Here is a 16,289-nt window from a genome sequence, read left to right on the forward strand (position 1 = left end):
CATCTAGACAAAAAGAACATTTGGGAAAAGGAGAAAAGAGGAATATAGGTAAGAAAAAAATGTTTCAATAGATGGATAAATGATAGGTAGGTAGGTAGATAGAAAGATAGATGATAGACAAAAATATTGGGACTTTCAGATGTTCACTTTTTTATATTTAACTTTTTTGGATTGTTTTATTATGTCTTAATTATGTGTTCTCTATGCCTTTCAGGTAGACCTGAGAAGAAGTCATAAAAGAGAATATCTTTGAGATTCTCATAAACGGTAAATGCTATCATTCTATGAAGTATGTTGTTTCTGTTTGATCAAGCTAGGTTCTATCAGAAAAATTGCAAATTTTATTTTCAATATTCCCAGTAATAAAGAATTTAATGCAGGCCATCGGGGTTTTTGCAATGATTGGTGGGCTGAAGAGTAAAGGTCCTGATACACGGTTAGCTCAGGAATCCGGAAGTGCACACTCTCACCAGATTGTAACACAAAGTTGATTCCAGGATGTTTGCCCAGATGCCACTGCAAACTGCACTTTGCCAAGTTCCCATGCAATTGTCTTTAGCTCTCATCTAAGAGACGTTCCAGCTCTCTTCTGTCTTCCAGATCTTCTGCAAATCTCTCTCATTGGCAGAATCACGACTGTAACTCTGCTCATAAAACAACTTAAAGACTGTGATTTTCAGGCTTCTTTCCTGCTCTATAGGAAAGTACAAAAAAGAGAATTCAACAGTTGAAAAAAGAAAATATGATACAATATACCCCTTTATTGGTATCTATAAATTATTTTCTACCTGTATCTAACTTTGAAACAGCAATGCAGCAATGCATGTGTCAAACAGGTTTTGTATCTTTTCTTACTTGTGCTCCTTAATTTATATTATTACGAAGTTTACTTTTTTATTTTAATTTCTATAAAAGCTATAACTTAATTATAAGGTTGTATAAAATCTTCAACATTACCATGGCTTACCTAATGGTCTTTGGCAGTTTTAAAACATGTCTGCCAACTTATTTGACATTTCTTCCATCAGGAAGTGGGGTCTATTTCTCCACCCCTTCGAATCTGTGCCGATTTTAGTGGCTATTGACAATAGTGTGCAGTGGAAGTGATACCACTGCCTCTGGAGCTAGGTTCTAAATGCCTATTCAACTCTGCTTGTCTCTCCGGATTACTTGTAATGGAGACCTGAGTTTTCATATGAGCAGTCTGACTGCTCTGTAAGCACTGCAAATGGAATGACCACATGGAACAACGTTGGAACTATAAGAAGAGATAGAGATAACCAGCCTGGACCAGCCTCCACCTGCTACAGTCACCTGCTATTCCAGCTCCAGCCACATGAGACGACCTGAGCTGGAATGGCTTAGCTAAGCCTGTTCTGAATTCCTAAACTACAGAAATTTTGAGAGAGAAAAACAAAATGCTTTACATTTAGAGGAATAGCAAATTTAGGAAGAATGTCCCTTCCCCTCTGTAATAACCATGATTCTCTAGAGAAATATAAGCAATTCAGCAAGACAAATACAACAAAATTTTAAACGTCAAATGCTTTTCTCTTCTTTGTATTAAAAAAACACACCTAAGAAAGCAAAATATTCTGTTTGTGATACCAGTTAAGTTGTAAAATATCTATAATAAGCTTCATGAAAATGTTACATGATACACATTAAGCAATGTAAAATCTCTGAATGACATAAAAGTAGATGTTCTTTTTTTTTTTTTCAGTGAGGAAGATTGGCTCTACGCTAATATCTGTTGCCAATCTTCCTCTTTTGTTTTTCTCTCCACAGCCCCCGTACATAGCTGTATATCATAGTTCTAAGTCCTTCTAGTTCTTCTACATAGGATGCCTCGACAGTATGGCTTGGTGAGCAGTGTGTAGGTCTGTGCCCGGGATCCGAACCCACGAACCCCAGGCAGCTGAAGCAAAACATGTGAACTTAACCACTACACCACCAGGCTGGCCCCAAAGCAGATGATCTTGGATGAGAAAACTTAATATAAAAATTTCAGTATTCCCAAATTAATGCAAATAATGCCATTCATTTAGAAGTCCAACAGGCTTTTGTTGTTGCTGTTGTATTATTGAGGAAAATTATTTGAAAGTATATATAAAATGAGAAATGTCTAAGAGTAGCTGTAATATATTGGAGGAGAATTATTCAGTTCAGGTCACTTCTATGTTTCTCTGTTTTTTCATCCTAGCTGGTCACTCAATGCATGTTCTTCTCTTGGAAATGGCAGAAGGAAAAGAAGCAACCCCAGACATGCACACACATTGAAATTCTCTTCTTTCTCCATGTCTGCTAATATCCCATTGAACCCAAAACATAGCATGATCAAGACAAAAGTCTAGGGACAGACTTAAGGATGATAACCAACAGGAGCATTGAGACTCGTAAGGGAAGTTTTGTAATCATATCAGCACCTCCTTCCTTGGAGGTTAGGAGTGAGAAGAGGGAGTGAAAATTTGCTGAACAATATTCTATTCCACCAGAGCGGAATATTTTGGGATCCTTAGACACGGACTTCAATTTGGGAAGATTATATTTCAAGTATACTTAAATTTACACTTCCCTTGGGAACCTAAATGCTCCTGCTTTATTCCTGGTTGTCATCCTCAAGACTCTGCTTTTGAAATAACCCCTCATCAATTGTTCTCAGTCCCAATCTTTCCCTCCCTGCAGCCCGTCCTCTATCGCAGTGCTTCTCAAACTTTAGAATTATGTACAAATCAACAGAGATCTTTCTAAAATGTGGATTCCAGTTCAGTAATTCTGGGGAGGCCTGAGATTCTCCATTTTATCAAACTCCCAGGAGATGTTCGTGATGCTAGTGTGCGGCCCAATCCTTAATTACCAGGACTTTATCCTGTTGTCAGAAACACACACACACATACACACACAAACGTGCAAATCTTCATCAGTTCTCTGCTTTGTTTTCTATTGTGTTCATATTAATTAGAGAATAAAATTCAGCTGCACACGTCTTCTTCCCTCCTTTTTAAATGGAGCTTCTTGCAATGCCAGTTGCAAGCTCTTTCCTTCATTTTTAATGAACAAACATTGACTCACTGTCCCAGAGGGAGCTCACATGTCAATAAATGCCACAGTGCTACCAGGTAGGGCTACTCTCCTAATTTTTCATTCTCTATGTAACAGGTCTGTACCACCTTTGTTTGTACCACTGATGATCATAATATCAATTCCCTGAGGAAGAGCAGCTCTATTTTATTTACCTGCACCTGCAGAATCTAGCATATGGGCCTGGCCCGCCATATTCAATCAGATATATTTATATATCCCAAGTGATGCTATATTTGTATTTTATTATTATTATTATTTCACATGTAATCAAGTGCCTATAAGTGCCAAACACTGAGCAGATCACTGGGGATGCAATGTGGAGCAAAGATCACTTCATCCTGGAAACTAACAGTCCAGTGGGAGAAATACCATAAACAAATAATCACACAAATAATTCTATAATTACAGAGTCTAAGAAAGACTACAAAGGAAAAAAGTATAGGATAGGGATATGGCAACGAGAATTGATTTAGTGGAGAAGCACCAGGTAAGCCTTCTCTGAAGAAGTATCAGGATTGAACCCTAAAGGGTAAGGAGGAGTTAGTGAAGAGAAAAACAGCAGGAGGATTGGAGGCATGTTCTAAACTGAGAAAACAGTAAGCGTTAAGATTCTCAGACAGGAAAGGGTTTGGCGTATTTCATGAACTCAGCGGCAGCTGTGTGCGTTGAGCATACAAAGGAGGGGGAGTAGGATAACAAATGAGGCCGAAATGGTTGGGGAGACGGCACACAGCCGAACTGTGCAAACTTTTTCCTTCCATCTCAAAGAGCATAGATTTTACTTCTTATGTCTTGAATGGGAAGCCAAATGAAGATTTTATGCAGGGCATTGACATAAGTTTGATATGTCTTTAAACATTGTTCTGCCAGTAACACGGGATATGAAACAGCAGGAAGCTTGTGGTATATCTATTAGGATTTCTATTAAGTCTTTCTCATCATTTCGCATGCGGTTCACACGTTATTTGTAAGTTTCAGGCCCTCTTCGATGACTGCCATTGCGGTTTCAAAGTTCAAAGCAAAGATACATCAGCATGAGGCATACTCATTCAGGACCATAGAGGTAAGCGTGGTTCATTTCATCTGCCCCAGAGAAGTGTGTGTGTGTGTGTGTGTGTGTGTGTGCAAAATGAGTTTTACTTATGACACATTATACTAATTCCAGGAAGATAGACCACAAGCCAACGTATCTTCAAATTACATTATGTGACTCACCCTTCAAATAAACCTCTTTAATAAAAATAATTTGGTAGAATAAAATTTTTAAACTGCATTTATGATATGTGTTTTCAATATACTAACTTTATTTAAAGCATTGTGTATATTATTAAACATGTGTTCAAGCCATAAGGTACACATTCTAAATGGTAATTTCAAACATCAGAATTCTACCTACTTGTGAGCTCTTCTTATTCTAAGCTGTCTGAGAGAATTCGAAAAACGTTTAAAAATCACTATAATGTAACTTAGAGTACTCTATGTTGTCCAATTGACAAATCATTTTGGCTGCATTCTTATTTCATCCTCTCATTATCTCCCCACTATAGTCAAACTCTCAATAAGAATCAAGCCTTTTTGAATTTAAGTTCCGTATTTTACCTTCACTATTACTTCTGCGTAATCTTGTCTCATTGCCCTTGCATATATCCAATGAAAACGCCAACCATTCACTGCTAGAATATACTCTATGTAGAGGAAGAAGAGTGTTTAAATGTATAGGGAGTATATTTCTTTAGTGCATTTTGTAATGTATTACGGTTTTCACAGAATTTGCATGACAAATCAATGATCAAATGACAAATAAGAAATCTTTCTTATTTTGTGATATTTAGTACCACAATAGGGTAATTACAGTAAATCCATGTAAAATGAAGACCAGAATATCACAGTAATTAATGAGTAAAGGGTTTTTGATAAACCTCACCTGGAAAGTAATCATATATATCAGTTTATCTTCAGAAAGATGCAAAATAAGATATTTCTTCCCCACGTGATTAGTTTCAGGAGTTTACTTTAGTAGCTATGGTGATTTTAAATAAGTAATTTTGAATTCGTAATTTAAATGTGTATAGTCGGTAATGGGACATTCAAGAGGAATGAATATAAATAATCATGTGTATTTCTTTTAAGATATTGAAATAACTAATTTTCTGCTTGAGTATAGGGCAGCCAGGAAGGTTTTAAATATTTAGAGAATAGATTATGTGAACGTTATTGGTTGTAAAAAAATGCGGTTTGAATACGTCAATGTGATTCAGTTAAAGTGCAAAGTATAGCATTTTTTCCTAAGCAGTGACATATTGGTGGATGCTTTAGAGCCCTCTAAAATACAGGGGAAAATAAAGACTCTTTTCTCCACTACAAACCAGGAGTCTATTACAGATGTTTAGTTCCAGCAATATCTGTCAGAATTTCAGCCAGTAAGGACCACGTTTTGCTATTCAGTAGATCAACTAAATATTTAAAGAAATGAAGATTGCTAGAATCTTCATTCTTCATTCCCTTATAACTCTTGCGCCAACACACAAAGGCTAATATTTACTATGTTGTATTATTCTACATAATACAAGAAGTTTCCACAGCTCTTCTTTGGTTTTAGAATTCAGGGCTGGTGGGTGTTAGTAACATGGGTTAACATGCATGGACTTTTAATTAAACATGGAAAATTAACACGTGCTTGTATTACCTCTTTCTCCTGAATTTCACTTTAATGGGCAAAGAGAATGAAGGAGACAGCAGGTGATGAGAGATGTTAACACGGTTTTCAAAGGGTGAAATGGGAAGGGAGAATTCGTAACTCACCTAGAAGAGTGGAAAAAGATGAAACCTAAATGCTGGCTACAATACATAACTTATGAATCAAGACAATCCATCCTGAAGAAATCTAGAGAGCATCAGGAATCAGAGGGTTAGGCATCTCAAGGGGAGGGGTGAGGAGTGAAACTGACATAGGTAAATCTACACGAGAATAAATTAAAAGTGTAAGTTTACCTGATGAGGCTGCACCTAGTGCAATCTGGGACCCCAGCAACTGAGGAAACTTGAATGCCTCTGCATTTAGCAACAGTGAGCATAAAGAAAGACTCTCAGAATCTGCCAAACTAAAGGCCAAAAGAAAGAGTAGAATGTTCAGTTTATGGATTCCTTAAACTTCTTTATTAGACATATAAGTAAGGTATTAATTTATAGAATTTTTTAGCACTGAAGAATTTTCTTTTAGATAATTTCCTCATTCTGCTGCTTTGAAACAGGAAGAAAGACAGCTTAACGAGAGGACAGTAGGTAATAGTGCTCCAAATTTTATTCAATTTTTGTAATATATTCACGGTGTAGTAAGAGAGAGAGGTCTCTCATTTTATATTTAAAATATATTAGGTGGTAGAAATTTGGTCTGTTCAAGATTATCCAAAAGCTTCGTTACATTAAGAACCACTTCTCTTACTCAACATGGTATTTATTAAAATTTTTCTCTTCAAAAGAATCATTTCATAAAATGACTTTAAAAATACTGTGTCAAGACAGGAAAACTCTCAAAATAGCAGGGTCTGTTTTGCTCAGAGGAACTTATCATTCTGTTGAACGACAGAGCATAAGCACACACATCCCGAACAACGAAAGTCAGAAAGCTTGACTCACCAGGTCCCTATTCTCATCGGTCCCACAACAGGTGTCACCAATAGCCATTGAGGCAAACGCAAAACACAACGGACAAAAGACAATATTGATGCTAATGTGAATCACAGTTACACATACACGTGCACAAAGTAGATTTCACTTTCATTTAAGTTTGACGCGACAGGAAATTCTTGGGGAGAAATCTGTAGTTTCATTTTCACATGCAAATATTTAGGAAGTAACTCAGGTATGTCTTTCTTCACTTATGTTTTCATGGGGCATTTTTTTCCCCTTCTCTCCTGAAATCCTTAATTTTAACCTTATATTTCCACACTCCGATTCCAAGTTTATAGTTTTGTGATGATTTTTGTATTATAGAATAAGAGCTAATCTTAAATAAGAAGTGTTTGCATTAAGGATAGCTTAAAGGACATTATATTGGAATATTAATAATAAATAGAGCACATTTAACTAGTGCAAATACTTAATTTGGTTACAAATACCAAACAGTTTCAATACAATTGTTCCTAACTTTTTATTAGCAAAATATACTAAAAGTCCTGGTTAGAATCGTGTCCTAAGTTTTTTTTCTTTCCATAAAGTGAAATTTGAGGTCATTTAAGCCACGCATAAACTTACTTGCTGTGTGTACATGGGTAGGTTACCTACCTGTTCTGTGCCTCAATTTCCTTCTCCATATAATGAGAATAAGCTGTATCTCACAGGGTTTCTGAGGATTAAATGAATTAATGTACTTAAAGCATATGGCAAATGATAACTAAAAAGGGAGGCTTGTTATTGTAGTTATTGCTCTTGCATACATACAAAACAGAGAAAAAATATTTTCTACTAGGCTTATTTGTCTCCAAATATTTTACCATACTACTAGAATATGTTTTTGAAACCAATTTCCATTCCTTTAGGAGTATATAAAGAAGTATAGTGCCTTTTGATGAGAAAATAGAAACTAAAGTAGACTAATGTTGAGGTCAGGATGCTTTTAATACTCTGAGGAGAACCCCTTTGTCCTGGGCAAGTGGTATTCTGTGTAGTAGACACATCCCTTTTTATATCTGTTATTTCTTAAACATTTAAATTTGTTTTTAATTACATGTATTTAAAACGATATCTTCATAAAATGACTGCATTTATCAATTATTTTATTAAATATTGTATAGTTAAGATGAAAAACGTAAATTGTATGTTAAAAGTAAAGTTAAAATTAACACCAATATACCAATTATGCAGATGAACATATCAGTATTTATGAATAGACAACAGTAGTCACCCCTTATCCATGTGGGATATGTTCCAAGACCCCCAGCGGATGCCTGAAACCGTGGATAGTGCCGAACTCCATACATACTATTTTTTTTTCATATACATACATATTTAAGGTGTGATAGCAAAACTAGAACAAATTTCTTGTTCTTTCTTTACAATTCCATGGATAGAAGATTTGTTCTTACCATAGATCTTAACCTCAGCATATGATTTTTTTCTTTCTATACTATGTGGAGAACTTTCACCTTTTCACTTAAAGGAAGCACTTCATGGCTTCCCTTTGGCAGATCCGAATTGCTAGCATCACTACTCTTGTGCTTTGGGGCCATTGTTAAGTAAAATAAGGGTTACTTTAACACAAGCACTGTGATACTGTGACAGTCGATCTAATAATCAAAATGGCTGTTAAGTGACTAACAGTTGAGCAGCGTATGCAGTGTGGATATGCTGGACAAAGGGATGATTCACATCCCGGGTGGGATGGAACAGGATCACAGGAGACTTCATCACGCTATTCACAATAGTGAACAATTTAAAGCTTTTGAATTATTTCTAGAATTTTCCATTTAATATTTTTGGACCACCATTGACCGTGAGTAACTGAAACCGTGGAAAAGGAAGGGCTACTGTGCTGTACTACACTTTTGAAACCACCTATGTGCCCTTATCAGATAGGAGGGGATGTATCAAATAAGGTGTATATCATGCTGTTGTTTTTATAGATCTCTATCATACATATACAAATACTAATGATTGGTTTTATAATTTTTTAACCGTAAATGGAATTACATTTTCTACATACTTCTGAAACTTGATTTTTTGCTCTATAATATATGTGAAATTCATACATATTGTTATATATAATTTAGTTTTAAGTATATTATTTTCATTACTATTGTAAAATTTCATTACTATTTATAAAATTAAATATTTTATTTCATTACATTTCATATACTATTTCATAGTATAATATATGGTATAGTATACCACAGTATGCATATTAATTTGTCCTTTTTTGAAGAATTCTTTTCTGTTTTTACTATAACAAACACTGCTCATTCAAAAATTCTTGTATATGTCTCCTAGTACCCATATCCAAGAATATTGTAACCTATGCACATGTATAGAGTAGTGGCTTTGAATATGTGAGTCACAATACTTCAGAGGATCATAAAGTTAATTTAGATGATTGTGTCCCACATTTGTGAATGTAACGGGGTAGATTAGAAACAAACAGAAAGAATAAAACAGAATACATTAGTTTCATTGCTCATCTCAAATTGTTGGGGAAAATACTGTTTCATTTAACTTTTGTCTATACTCATATAAATATTGTGAGAAATATTTTATTATTCTTTTGTTTACATATACATAGACACAATATTTGTAAGCATGGCTATATTTACAATATCACAACATTAAACACATTTTTTACTGTAAGCCACTGTTAAATTTTGAGAAAGACCGCTCTAGTGCACAAACCCAGAAGTGGGATTACTGATTAAAATAAGTACTTTTAAATTTACCAGGAAAGACCATATCATTGTCTAAAATATTGGCTGAATTTATTAGCACCATAAAATATGCAAAGTTCTGGTTGCTTCAAATGCTTGCAGGTATTAATAGTCTCAGGTTCTTAAAAATTTTTATCAAATACAGATAGGGAAAAATGTTATCAATTATTTTGATTTTCATTTTTCTTAGTTCTAATGATAAGCATCTTTTCACATGCCTATTGGCTATTTAAGTTTCCTCTTGAACTAATAACCTATTTAAGCTTTTTTATTTTCCATAAATGGAGTCTGGCTTTTTCTTATTTGTGGGCATCCCAATTATATTATAGAAATTATCACCTTTTTAGTTTTATGTCCAATATTATTTCTATTTTAGGTTTTCTATTCTCTTCCCTCATGCTGTATTTGGATGAACAGAATATCTTTGGTTTTAATGTGGGCAATTTCTAATCTTCCCATTTAAGACAGAGTGAATTTGCAGCTGGACTGGGAAAACTCTATCTTCACTCTGGAGTTGCCTGAATGTCCACCTTTTAACTCTTGGCCATGACAAAGGCAAGGTCACTTATGAAGTGCCGTTTAAAGTCCAAACCTCCTGATTTGGGCCAGTTTGTTCGTTTAAAAATATAGAGTGAAATGTAATAACTTTGATTTATAGTGCATAGGGAAAACCCTGATCTACTCAGCCACTCCTGGGCCACTAGAGGTTCTTTTTCATTTCAATCCTTGTTTAATATTTTATCAATTGGTCTTGTGCATGTTTTCCTATTTAACAAGCACAGTTCACTGAATGCAATCTTATCTTTCTTTGAGGACTAAGAATCTTACAGTATCAGATTGATGTTCATGAGCATTAATTCTCTTCCACGCATCCTGAGGATGTGCTCCACATGCTCTGTGTTGAACGGAGATTAAATGGGCTGGCTCTGATGTCAAAACCAGCTCCGCCACTTAACTAGCTGGATGGACTGGGACAAGGAGCTACCAGTCTGAGTTTATGAGCTTAGTGTCTTTATCTGTAAAATGGAACTAACAATAGTCGCTTTGCTAGGACCAGAGAGGATGACTGTAAAACCCTTAGTATAATATCATCTGCTACATAAGAAGCACTACACAAAATATATTCTTTTTCTTATTTTGTGACAAGTGAAATATATATTGATCCTAGGACATACCCTAGAAATATTGACTGTTCGTAGAGGACGCTATACTACGTCCCCTCCGTGGAGGTAGGCTGTCCCCCAGATGTGATGGATCATACTTGCGCTCCTGGGACCCCAGGGACTGCAGGACTAGTTCTTTTTACTGAGGGTTTTCAGCTGTCATAACAGGTTAGGCACCCTGACTTGAATAAGTGATCAGAGAACATAAAAACCCCGCAGGAAAATTAATTCTGCATTGAATTTTTCTGAAGTTAAGATTCATTGTACAATTATTGGTGGCTCAGTTTGGAGGCAAACACCAGCTGTGTGTGACTAAGGAGACTGAAAACTTGCACCTCGATGTCTCTTGGATCCTATTGCTTTGCTTTCCTCTATTCTTTTTTTGTGGCTTTAAAATAAGCCTTACGTGAGGATGCTGTGTACAACCTTTGAGACCTTTTAAAGATTTGAATTTATGGAATCTTTGCAGTTGGCAATGAGAATGGGATATTTGAACCATCTCTGACAATATAATTTAACCAATGTCGGCTAAGACATGGTTTGGGAGAAATAAAGCTGAGCAGAAGGAATCGCCATTTCCAGGTTGGCTTCCTGGCCATTGCTGGTTTTGGCTGCATAAGTACTATATCCAGCGACAGGAGGAAAAATCATAGATGAGACTTGAAGTTCATGGATCCAGGGCTAGGTGGATAGCTAAATGTATTACAAAATAAACTTTAAAAAAAGATAAATCAGCCAACAATGTGGTGTCTTTTTAAAAAAAAAAAAATATGTTTGGTAAAATAGAAGGTAAGAGAGAAGCAGCTGGAGGCTGCTAGAGCTACAAAATTATGACCTATACTTCCTGTCTATTAAGATTTTCACTATCTCCATAGTCCTTACCTAGTGATGACTGGTGCTCTGATAAAAGGAACTCTAATTGTTTGTGCCCAGTGTGTGATTTTATTGTCAAGGAGAAAAGAAGGTGTGTGGGAAACTGTTATGGATTCTAAGTCCTCGAATGGAGCCAAATGATGGGGAAATTTTCAGGATTATGCTAAAGAAAGAGAACAATAAGAAAAAAAGTGTGAAAAACCTCGAGATTGTTCACCTGTGTGGGATTTGTCAGAGGTTCAATTAAAAATGACATTAGGAAAAAGAAGAAGTAGATGGAGTAGCTACTGAAATTTTGTGGGACGACTGTAAGAGACTAGGTGTTCCAGCCCTACCAACTGCTCAGGTTGCAAAAGGACGAGGACAAATTCACTTACTTTATCTTGGTCTTGATAAATTTTTAGAAATCGGATGATTATAGAAAACTGGAGTCTATAATTCTTTCAGAGTCAACGCCAATTAAAACAAGAGAGGATTAAGATTCTGAGTGACAAGAGGGCCAGGTCTCTTGGCATTATCCCCACTATGGGACCCAAGGTCATTTTCATTGGCATGGGTGCAACAGCCTGGGCTGGTAAGGAAATTTGTTAAAATTGCTGGACCCTGGTGTTCAGTGTACTGTCCTTTATAAACCTGCTAATGAAAAGTTAGAAGATAGTAAAATTAGTGAGATATGGTAATGCAAATATAGAAGGTTTTCAGGTGAAAGTATAGCTCAAAGTAGGAAATTATGAGCAAAACTTATTTATGAGTGTTGGCTCACCATTGTCAGAATGTATTATTGGAATATATGTTATGTCTAAATGGAGGAGTTCTCCCTGATCCAAAATATAGGGAAAAGGGATCATATGCAAATCAGCTCTTCAAGCTGTTTTAATTAGACAATCTATATGGGAACATTTAGAATAATCTAAATGTACTCAAGTGCTTAATTTAAAACAGTGTAGGATTCCTAGGGGTATAAATATTCTGGTTTAATAAAGGAAGTATTAGAGGCAAATATGTTAATATCACAGAACTCCTTGCTCAATGGCCTGTAAAAAGGTGATGAATTTTTAAAGTTAACTGTAGATCATAGAGGATGGCATAAAGTAGTGACTTCAAAAGCATCAGCTGTACCAATATGATATCAACAATTCAAGATATGCCACAAACTAAGGGACATTGGCTCTTGCCTTCTTTTCCATCTCTACTTAGGAGAAGGTTAAGGCTGATTTGCATTCACCTTATTTTTTTGAAAGCCAAAGAGTATTTAATTTCTCCTGCTGATTGCCACAACCTGGTGAGAAGAGATATAGGCTGGATTTAGTTGGAAAGTACTGTTATTCATTATATTAACCATAGAATATTGATATTTCAATCTGAAGACTAAGCCAAGACATAATTACAAATAATGATTAATCACATGACTGCCAGAGGATGGTTAAGTAACCCAAATAAAGTGCAGAGCTCAGAGCAAATGATAAAATTTCTTGGCATTACTTGAAAAAGGGGCAATAGAGATATTGCTCAGACAATCAAAAATAAGTTATTGTCTCTGCCAGTTCCAGAATCAATCAAGAGGTATACAGATTTATTGGATTGTTTAGTTTCTAAAGATATCTCATGCCACATTTGGGAATAAATTTGATTTTTTCCCCAAGATCAAGTTTCCTTGGAGCTTCACAAAACACTTGGTAGAACCCAACATGTAGATACCCTATGCTTAAATGATTTTCGAAGTGTCTGAAGCTTATGGTCACAACAACTAGACAGCAGGCAAAAGCTGATTGCTGCCACTCAGCACAGACTACTGGGATTTTGGACTAATTTACTGTTGCAAGATCAAGGTATACACCATTTAAAAAGCTAATGCTAGTTTGCTAGTTCGTTATTGGAATTTACTTGCAACTGCTTCTGTTATAGAGGGACAAAAAATTATCTTGAGACCCAAGATACCCATTGTATCAAAACACCTGCTCCATTCTTGACACCAGATATTATGTGTCTTACTGCATATACAGCAATGTGTGCGTGTGTGTGTGTGGATGGAGGGAAGTTGCCAAGATAAAAAATAGTTGGAAAACAGAAATCAATATTAGTTTATGGATGACTTAGTGGCACATATTCTTGTTTCTTATAGCCCCAATGGCTGCCAAGGACATCCATGAGAAGCTCTTCGGCATACTCAAACTAAAGTATATTTTGAATGACTACAAGTCATATGATAGTGTCCTGGGGAATTCAACTAACAGTGACCAAAATATCCTGCCTAAAAGATCCCTAGGAGAAACTGGCACAACTGTAGGAGTCCTTGAGCAAGCCGAATTTGCCTTCACTAAAGAAAGACATGCTGAGGAAAAAGTCTTAGTGGCTTTTGTTGGTCACTTAAAAGGGAATTTTTTTCAGAAGAACGGAAAAGGATGCAAGCAGCCTAGACAGATTGCACTTCTTTGAAAAATGGATAAAATAACCTCAAAGGATAGTTAAACAGCATGATAGGAATAAAAATGGGAAAGAGCATGGATACTGAACCAAGAGGGGCTATTAAGTATGCTCCTTCAGATGAAAGCAGAGGTACCTCAAGGACAATGGCCTGGATCTTTGCAACAGAAGCAAAAGCAATGAACATATGAGAGATCTATGGTCCCCCTAGTCTATGGGAATTCCTCGATGGGGAATGTAATTTGTATAGGTCCTCCACAGTTGCCAAGGCCTCACATATAAACTAACACCACATGTACCTTATAGAGCAATTGGAACTGGAAACCTGTTCAGTTTAAGCAAGAATTTACTTGTGTGTATGTGTGTGTGTCTGGGGGTGTGTGGCATTGTTTAAATATAAGGCTGATCACAAAACCTAGTCAGTACAATCTTGTAGTATGACATAGGTTATACGGCTACCCTCCGAAAGAGACCTGAAATCCAGAATTAACAAAGATTCAGCTCTTGACTTATACAACAATTCGTGACAACATTTGACAATACAACCAAGGACTGCTCTTATTAGGAAGCCCTAAATACTGCTATTGTAATTCTAAACGAGTGATCTTGTAATAATTTTAGTTTAATACTCTAACTGCTATCTAGTGTAATACTGATGTAACTGGTAAGAATAATTTGACTGATTTACCTACATCTCATTGGATGATACAAAAATAATTAGTATTTGACAGTTGTCCTTTTTTTAATTCTATTGCTGCAAAAGATACATGGAAAGAAATGATCATAGTGATTCATAATTAAAAAGACTTGTTCAAGTGTCAGATTGTTGACTTTGTAAGATAGAGTTAATTTACAGCTGTATTGGTAAACTCTATCTCCGGGAATGTGGGGATGGAGGTATGGTTTGGCTTTTGGCCAAGATAAAAGACAGTGGAATTTATGACATGCTATTTAAAGTGAAAAATTCACTTGGCTATCCCCAGGGTCAATTTGTTCACTGACGGTTTTTCAAAAGGCATAAAAGATTAGACAGCCTAACTAGACTACGTAATCAAAACTATGGCTGGGAACATCTGCCTTGAGCTCTTCCAAAATTAAGACTTGTCATGAAGGTAGGGATTTACACTGGAGATGAACGTGTCTATGTGCACATAGGGACTGTGGAGAGCTTACTCCCGGAGGTCTCTCAGAACTCCAGTATTACCTGTACTCTCTATCTTTGGCTGCACCATATATTTGCCTTTAAATAAAAGCTTAATAAGAGTATGCTCTGTGAATGCTTGTGAGTCCATTTTTTTCCTTAAGGAAGATTAGCCCTGAGCTAACATCTGTTACCAATCTTCCTCTTTTTTGTATGTGGGTGGCTGCCACAGCATGGCTGACAAATGGTGTAAGTCCACACCTGGCATCTGAACCTGTGAACTCAGGCCACCAAAGCAAAGTGTGTGAACTTAACCACTAGGCTACAGGGCCAGCCCCTGTGCATTCTTTTAATATCTAAACTTCTAAAATATGTTCAGTTCTCTTATCTTATTCAAAATAGTGCCTCAGTCATTCATCTTTTTGATTAGCAAAACGAAGATATTACAGTGGCTTGTAAAAAGATTAATGAGTTCTTTCTGGAAGTATGCAATTGCAAGGGGCCTAATCTTCCTAAACCTCTCCCTGCCTGCCATAGGACACTTTTAGTAAGGCCATAGCCAGATCAATCAAGAATTTTTAGAGTTACATGTCCCTTGTCTGAACTGTCTTTGGGACAGAAATCATCAGAGACAGATTCAAGGTCTAAGAAGATTGTAGAGGGTAACTGTGGTAGGCTGAGTAATGACCCACCAAAGATGTCCACATCTTCAACTGCAATGTATTTGCTACCTTACATGGTATAAAGGACTTAAAGACATGCTTAAATTAATAATTTTGAGATGGGGCATTATCTTGGATTATCAGGGTGACCCAATGTAATGTCCTTAATAAAGGGAGTCAAGAGAGTCAAAGTCAGAAAAAGGAGATGTGAATATGGAACCAGAGGTTGAGTAATATACTTTAAAGATGACAGAGGCCTGAGCCAAGGAATTTGGGCAACATCTAGAAGCTAGAAGAGGCAAGGGAATAGGTTCCCCCCCTGAAGCTTCCAGAATGAATGTAGACATCTTGATTTTGGTTCTTTAAGACTTATTTTGAAAGTCTCACCTCCAGAACTGTAAGATAATAAATTTTTGTAGCTTTAAGCTACTAAGAGTGTGTAAATTTGTTATAATAGTAATAGGAAACTAATAGAGTAACCAATCTGGCCCAACATCAAATTGTAGGCCAGTGATTTTTCTCTTTCTAT

General features: G+C 36.1%; 1 long non-coding RNA gene across 2 annotated transcripts in view; it reads left to right on the forward strand.

The window, feature by feature from the left end:
• The first annotated feature begins 685 nt into the window (after positions 1–685).
• Positions 686–16,289, forward strand: part of LOC138923466 (uncharacterized) — a 40,571-nt gene continuing 24,967 nt past the window's right edge. For both annotated transcript variants that reach the window (XR_011437109.1, XR_011437110.1), the window contains exon 1: positions 686–4,147. This is a non-coding gene — a long non-coding RNA (uncharacterized lncRNA). The remainder of the gene's footprint in view (positions 4,148–16,289) is intronic.

Source organism: Equus caballus, chromosome 3 (assembly GCF_041296265.1).
Source record: "Equus caballus isolate H_3958 breed thoroughbred chromosome 3, TB-T2T, whole genome shotgun sequence".
Taxonomy (NCBI): domain Eukaryota; kingdom Metazoa; phylum Chordata; class Mammalia; order Perissodactyla; family Equidae; genus Equus; species Equus caballus.